Raw genomic sequence first — 6,814 nt, 5'->3', positions numbered from 1 at the left:
TTAGTATACATTGTTTACATTTAATTTATTAAAATCTAGTTTCAGATTTGCATACATGTGTGGCATGATGACAACAAAATAGTTGGCTAAGGCAGAGGCAGACTGACATCCAGGTTGAACCAGTGTGAATGGTTGTAAGTGATTTTGAAATGTAGTCAACTTCCTGCCTTCCTGCCGGGTGGAGCAAACGGGTCACACTCAGTAAAATCCTCACACAGTAGACACCCAACTGACAGTAGACTCTCCAGGCATTGTCATGTTTTTTCATTTACGGTGTTGTTCTGTTTTCTTGACCTCAATGAATCAGTACACCCCTGTACAAGATAACATTGAGTGTATTATCATATTGTGTTATTAATCCAAGGACAAACTTTTACAGTTTCAACAAAAGAAGAAAATAAAATCTTAAATCCAATACTGGCATTTTTATGACTAGTTTATCTTGTCATGTGTCATGACTGTCCTGTGTGGATCTGAAAGGATGACTGTAACCAGGCCCTCTCTCATCCATAGAGGGGGGAGGGAGCTGCTGGGGGGGTTGACAGTTCACACCCTGTTGTAAATTACAGGAGAAGGATACTTTCTCTTCCCCTCCATTATCTAACCCAATAAATATTCTTTGCTTCACAGAGGTTTTCCAGCCGAAATTCGTAACACGTCAAAAGTGAATACTAGAACAATAATTCTAACGTAAGAATGTGGTGAATAGTTAGTGGGGAGCTACAGGAAACTAATGTCATATTGGCTTTCATTTTGTCATGTCATTATAAACTGTATGGATGAAATACTGTAACTTGGAAAGTATATCCCCTTTATATGTCAAGTTTCCATCCAATGCATTGTGCATATGATATGAACAATTATGAAAGCATTTTTGTTAAGATAGGAATGTGGTTTTAAAAGGCATAAGAGATAACTTCCCATCATATCCTTTGCACATTAAGTAGCCACGCCAGGAGTGAGGTCAGAAGATCATGTCAGCCTGATGGAACCGTCCTTTTTGACCAGAGTGCTTAAAAGGACTAGCTAAGAATTAACCTTTCAGACCTGGAAAGATGGGCAATTGCAGCCCACATCTAAAGTGGTTTTGTTTAAGGAATTCTAAATTCCTCTGTTTTATTTCCCAATCAAAATTAGACACTCTGTCAATGCATTAAGAGGTTTGTAAGACCCTTAATTTATAAGAAAGGACAGAGCCCCGGTCTTAAAAGTCAGGTAACAGCGTTTAATTCAAGAGAGTACTGCCTTCATACACATTTTACCACAGGTTATAAACTGAAAATGATGTCAGCGTTTTCTAAATGTTCTATCTCTTCTTGACACTGGTAGAGAGGCCCTATAGTTCTCGAGCCTTCCCTCCTCGCCTAAAGCCAAGGTCAGTCAGTGTAGATAAGCATTCTAGACAGTCTGGAGATAGTCCGTCCCTGCCATCTGGAGATAGTTCATTCATTTGTATCAAGGCATTGTTCTAAACTCCATACAATATTATATACAATTGGGAATGGGAGCAAAGAGAGAAAATACATACATGTACAGTACATAATAGCATTTGGACTAGTCAGTCCTGATTGAAATGTATTCATAATAAGTCATCATTGATAAAAATTCCCTTAACAGGTTTAAACACTGAATCTCAGAGACCAGGAAATGGGTGGCGGGAGCTACACATTTGAAATGGTTGGAACTTTGAAACTCAACACGAGGTGAAGAAATAAACTCACCATCTTTTAGACCAGAACATTGCCAGGTTGCAGCTGTGTGCGTAAAGTGGTCTGAATCCTGAACCCTGAATAATCCACATGAGGTGTAGGCGAGAAGCTCACCTCCCAGACAATCACTGGTATGGATGATTAGCTGTCCTAAGTCAGATATCGAAAAAAGCGAATCTAAGTGAGACTATCCTACTACGCTCATCACCAATGGCTGGCTATCTTCCAGAGTGAACAATAGTAGAAGAGACGGTGCGGACCCTTCCAGACAATCAGAGCCTTACAAGCGTGCCGCTGAAAGGCCAGCCCACATCCTTCCTAAGAAGGCCTGGTTCCAACAGAGATAAATGGTGAACAAAGGCACTCACATGTAAATACATTAATGATTTCTTGTTCCAAATGGGTGGCGGTTCGTGTGCAAAGTATATGATAAATGAGAGAATAGTTTCGAAAATGTATCCAAGTGTCACGACTTCCGCCTAAGTCGGTCCCTCTCCTTGTTTGGGTGGTGTTCGGCAGTCGACGTCACTGACCTTCTAGCCATCATTGATCCATTTTTCATTTTCCATTGGTTTTGTCTTGTCTTCCTTCATACCTGGTTCCAATCTCATCAATTACATGTTGTGTATTTAACCCTCTGTTTCCCCTTATGTTTTGTCAGATATTGTTGTATTGTATGTTTGTGCAAGTCAGGTGTCGGTGTGCGACGGGTTTTGTACCCACTTATGTTATTTTTTTTATATTTTGGTTTTTGGAGTTGTATGAGCACTTATTAAATGACTCCGTTTATACCAAGTTCATTTTCCTGTGCCTGACTTCCCTGCCACCGACACGCACCCATTACAGAATCTCCAACCTCTACTATGGAGTCAGCAGGAGAGGGTACCCCGGCCATTGAGGTTGAGGAGCGTGTCCAGGAGCATGCAGTTTTACTTTACCATCTTGGTGCCGCCATGGATCGCGTTGTCCAGACAATGGACCGCTGGGAGAGACAGGGAGTTCTTCCAGCGCCTCCACCAGCACAACCGGGATCTCCCCTGAGCGCCCCTTTCCCGCCTGAACCCAGTGGGATCCGCCTCTCCTTGCCACAGGAGTACGACGGGAGGGCTGCCAACTGTCAGGGGTTCCTCTTTCAATTAAATCTCTATCTGGCCATGGTTCACTCAGCTCCATCGGACTGTGAGAGGGTGTCCGCCCTCGTCTCGTGCCTCACCGGGAGAGCCCTGGAGTGGGCCAACACCGTGTGGAGAGAGGAAGATGCGGCGTTGGACCAGTTTGAGGAGTTCACCCGTCGTTTCTGGGCAGTCTTTGACCACCCACTCGAGGATAGAGCGGCGGGTAAGCGCCTCTACCATCAGAGGCAGGAGACGAGGAGCGCCCAGGAGTTCGGCCTGGAGTTTAGGACCCTGGCTGCCGGCGCGGGATGGAACAACAGGGCCCTGATCGACCATTATCGTTGCATTCTGCGCGCGGATGTCCGTCGTGAGCTGGCCTGCAGAGACAACTCCCTCACATTTGACCAGCTGGTGGACCTGTCCATCTGGCTGGACAACCTGCTGGCCACTCGCGGACATTCAGATTGGGGTCTGGTGGTTCCATCCTCCCGCACTCCCTCTCCAATCCCCTTTGAGCTGGGAGGGGCGGTGCACAGGGAGACCGGAGGGGGTTCCCACTCGTGCACCATCTGTGGCCGCAGAGGTCACACTGCCGGTCAGTGCCAGGTTGGTTCCTCTGGGAATCGAGGCAGCAGGCAGGGAGCTCTGGCGTCACCCCAGGTGAGCCGGCACCATTCTCACCCAGGGCCCTCTGTTGTACATATGTTTGTGTCTGTTACGTTCCCTGAATTTTCCCCACATAAGGCGCTATAAAAAAAGAATATTGATAGTGCTTTAGCCTATAGTTTAGGGATCCCTATAGTTCCCATAGATGTGCCCTTCCTTGTTCACGTCTTAGATAGCCGACCATTAGGGTCAGGGTTAGTTAGGGAGGTCACCGCACCGTTGGGCATGGTGATGCAGGGGGGTCATCCGGAGAGAATTAGTCTCTTCATTATTGATTAACCTGCGTTTCCCGTGGTGCTGGTTCTACCCTGGTTAGCTTGTCATAACCCCACTGTTTCTTGGCCACAGAGGGCTCTCATGGGGTGGTCGCGAGAGTGCTCATGTAGGTGTTTAGGGGCTTCCGTTAGTGCTACTACGGTGGAAAGTCCAGACCAGGTCTCCACTGTGCGCATTCCCCCTGAATATGCCGGTTTGGCTCTCGCCTTCTCCAAAAAGAAGGCGACTCAATTACCACCTCATCTATTGTGCGATAGAACTCCTGGTAGACGCTGCACTTCCCAGGAGTATCGGGGTCTGAATCAGATCACTGTGAGGAATAGCTACCCACTACCGCTCATAGCCACAGCGATAGAGTCAATGCACGGGGCACGCTTCTTCACCAAACTAGATTTCAGGAGCACTTGCAACCTGGTGCGTATCCGAGAGGGAGACGAGTGGAAGACGGCTTTCAGTACCACCTCTGGGCACTATGAGTACCTCGTCATGCCGTACGTGTTGATGAATCAAATCAAATCAAACTCACTAGAAAGGCCAAAACCTAGGAAGAAACATAGAGAGGAACCAGGTTATGAGGGGTGGCCAGTCCTCTTCTAGCTGTGCCAAGTGGAGATTATAACAGAACATGGCCAAGATGTTCAAATGTTCATAAATGACCAAGATGGTGAAATAATGATAATCACAGTAGTTGTCGAGGGTGCAGCAAGTCAGCACCTCAGGAGTAAATGTCAGTTGGCTTTTCATAGCCGATCATTAAGAGTATCTCCACCGCTCCTGCTGTCTCTAGAGAGTGAAAAAACAGCAGGTCTGGGACAGGTAGCACGTCCGGTGAACAGGTCAAGGTTCCATAGCCGCAGGCAGAACAGTTGAAACTGGAGCAGCAGCACGGCCAGGTGGACTGGGGACAGCAAGGAGTCATCATGCCAGGTCGTCCTGAGGCATGGTCCTAGGGCTCAGGTCCTCCGAGAAAGAGAAAGAATTAGAGAGAGCATACTTATATTCACACAGGACACCGGATAAGACAGGAGAAGTTCTCCAGATATAACAAACTGACCCTAGTCCCCCGACACATAAACTACTGCAGCATAAATACTGGAGGCTGAGACAGGAGCCTTAACAGGAAGTGAGCACTGGAGTAATATGATCAAATGTTTTGGTTCTAGTCAGGATTATAGCAGCCGTATTTAGCACTAACTGAAGTTTATTTAGTGCTTTATCTGGGTAGCCGGAAAGTAGAGCATTGCAGTAGTCTAACCTAGAAGTAACAAAAGCATGGATTAATTTTTCTGCATCATTTTTGGACAGAAAGTTTCTGATTTTTCAAATTTTACGTAGATGGAAAAAAGCTGTCTTTGAAACAGTCTTGATATGTTCGTCAAAAGAAAGATCAGGGTCCAGAGTAACGCCGAGGTCCTTCACAGTTTTTTTTGAGACGACTGTACAACCATAAAGATGAATTGTCAGATTCAACAGAAGGTCTCTTTGTTTCTTGGGACCTAGAACAAGCATCTCTGTTTTGTTTTGAGTTTAAAAGTAGAAAGTTTGCAGCCATCCACTTCCTTATGTCTGAAACACAGGCTTCTAGCGAGTGCAATTTTGGGGCTTCACCATGTTTCATTGAAATGTACAGCTGTGTGTCATCCGCATAGCAGTGAAAGTTAACATTATGTTTTCAAATGACATCCCCAAGAGGTAAAATATATAGTAAAAACAATAGTGGTCCTAAAACAGAACCTTGAGGAACACCAAAATTTACAGTTGATTTGTCAGCGGACAAACCATTCACAGAGACAACCTGATATCTTTCCGACAGATAAGATCTAAACCAGGCCAGAACGTGTTTGGGTTTCCAATCTCTCCAAAAGAATGTGGTGATCGATGGTATCAAAAGCAGTACTAAGGTCTAGGAGCACTAGGACAGATGTAGAGCCTCGGTCTGACACCATTAAAACCTCCTGATACTAGCCATCCCGGAATCGATCGTAAATACAGCCTCAAGCTCATTACCATAACGCAACGTTAACTATTCATGAAAATCGCAAATGAAATGAAATAAATATGCCAGCTCTCAAGCTTAGCCATTTGTTAACAACACTGTCATCTCAGATTTTCAAAATATGCTTTTCAACCATAGCAAAACAAGCATTTGTGTAAGAGTATTGATAGCTAGCATACCATTTAGCCTAGCATTCAGCGGGCAACATTTTCACAAAAACAAGAAAAGCATTCAAATAAAATAATTTACCTTTGAAGAACTTCGGATGTTTTCAATGAGGAGACTCTCAGTTAGATAGCAAATGTTCAGTTTTTCAAAAAAGATTCTTTGTGTTATCAGAAATCGCTCCGTTTTGTTCATCACGTTTGGCTACCAAAAAAAAAAAAATTCAGTCATCAAAACGCCAAACTTTTTTCCAAATTATCTCCATAATATCGACTGAAACATGGCAAACGTTGTTTCGAATCAATCCTCAAGGTGTTTTTCACATATCTCTTCGATGATATATATCGTTCGTGGAAGTTTGGTTTCTCCTCTGAATCACATGGAAGAATACTTGCAGCTGGAGATTACGCACCAATTTCGACGCAAGACACCAGGCGGACACTTGGTAAATGTAGTCTCTTATGGTCAATCTTCCAATGATATGCCTACAAATACGTCACAATGCTGCAGACACCTTGGGGAAACGGCAGAAAGTGTAGGCTCATTCCTGGCCCATTCACAGCCATATAAGGAGACATTGGAACACAGCGCCTCAAAACTTTTGCTCACTTCCTGTTCAAAGTTTCATCTTGGTTTCGCCTGTAGCATCAGTTCTGTGGCACTCACAGATAATATCTTTGCAGTTTTGGAAACGTCAGAGTGTTTTCTTTCCAAAGCTGTCAATTATATGCATAGTCGAGCATCTTTTCGTGACAAAATATCGTGTTTAAAATGGGAATGTTTTTCATCCAAAAATGAAATACTGCCCCTAGAGTCTCAAGAGGTTAAAAGGTCATTTACCACCTTCACAAGTGCATTCTCAGTGCTATGTTCGGGTCTAAAACCAG

This window comes from Oncorhynchus masou, chromosome 18 (genome assembly GCF_036934945.1).
Source record: "Oncorhynchus masou masou isolate Uvic2021 chromosome 18, UVic_Omas_1.1, whole genome shotgun sequence".
Taxonomy (NCBI): domain Eukaryota; kingdom Metazoa; phylum Chordata; class Actinopteri; order Salmoniformes; family Salmonidae; genus Oncorhynchus; species Oncorhynchus masou.
Note: the sequence above shows the minus strand (reverse complement) of the source record.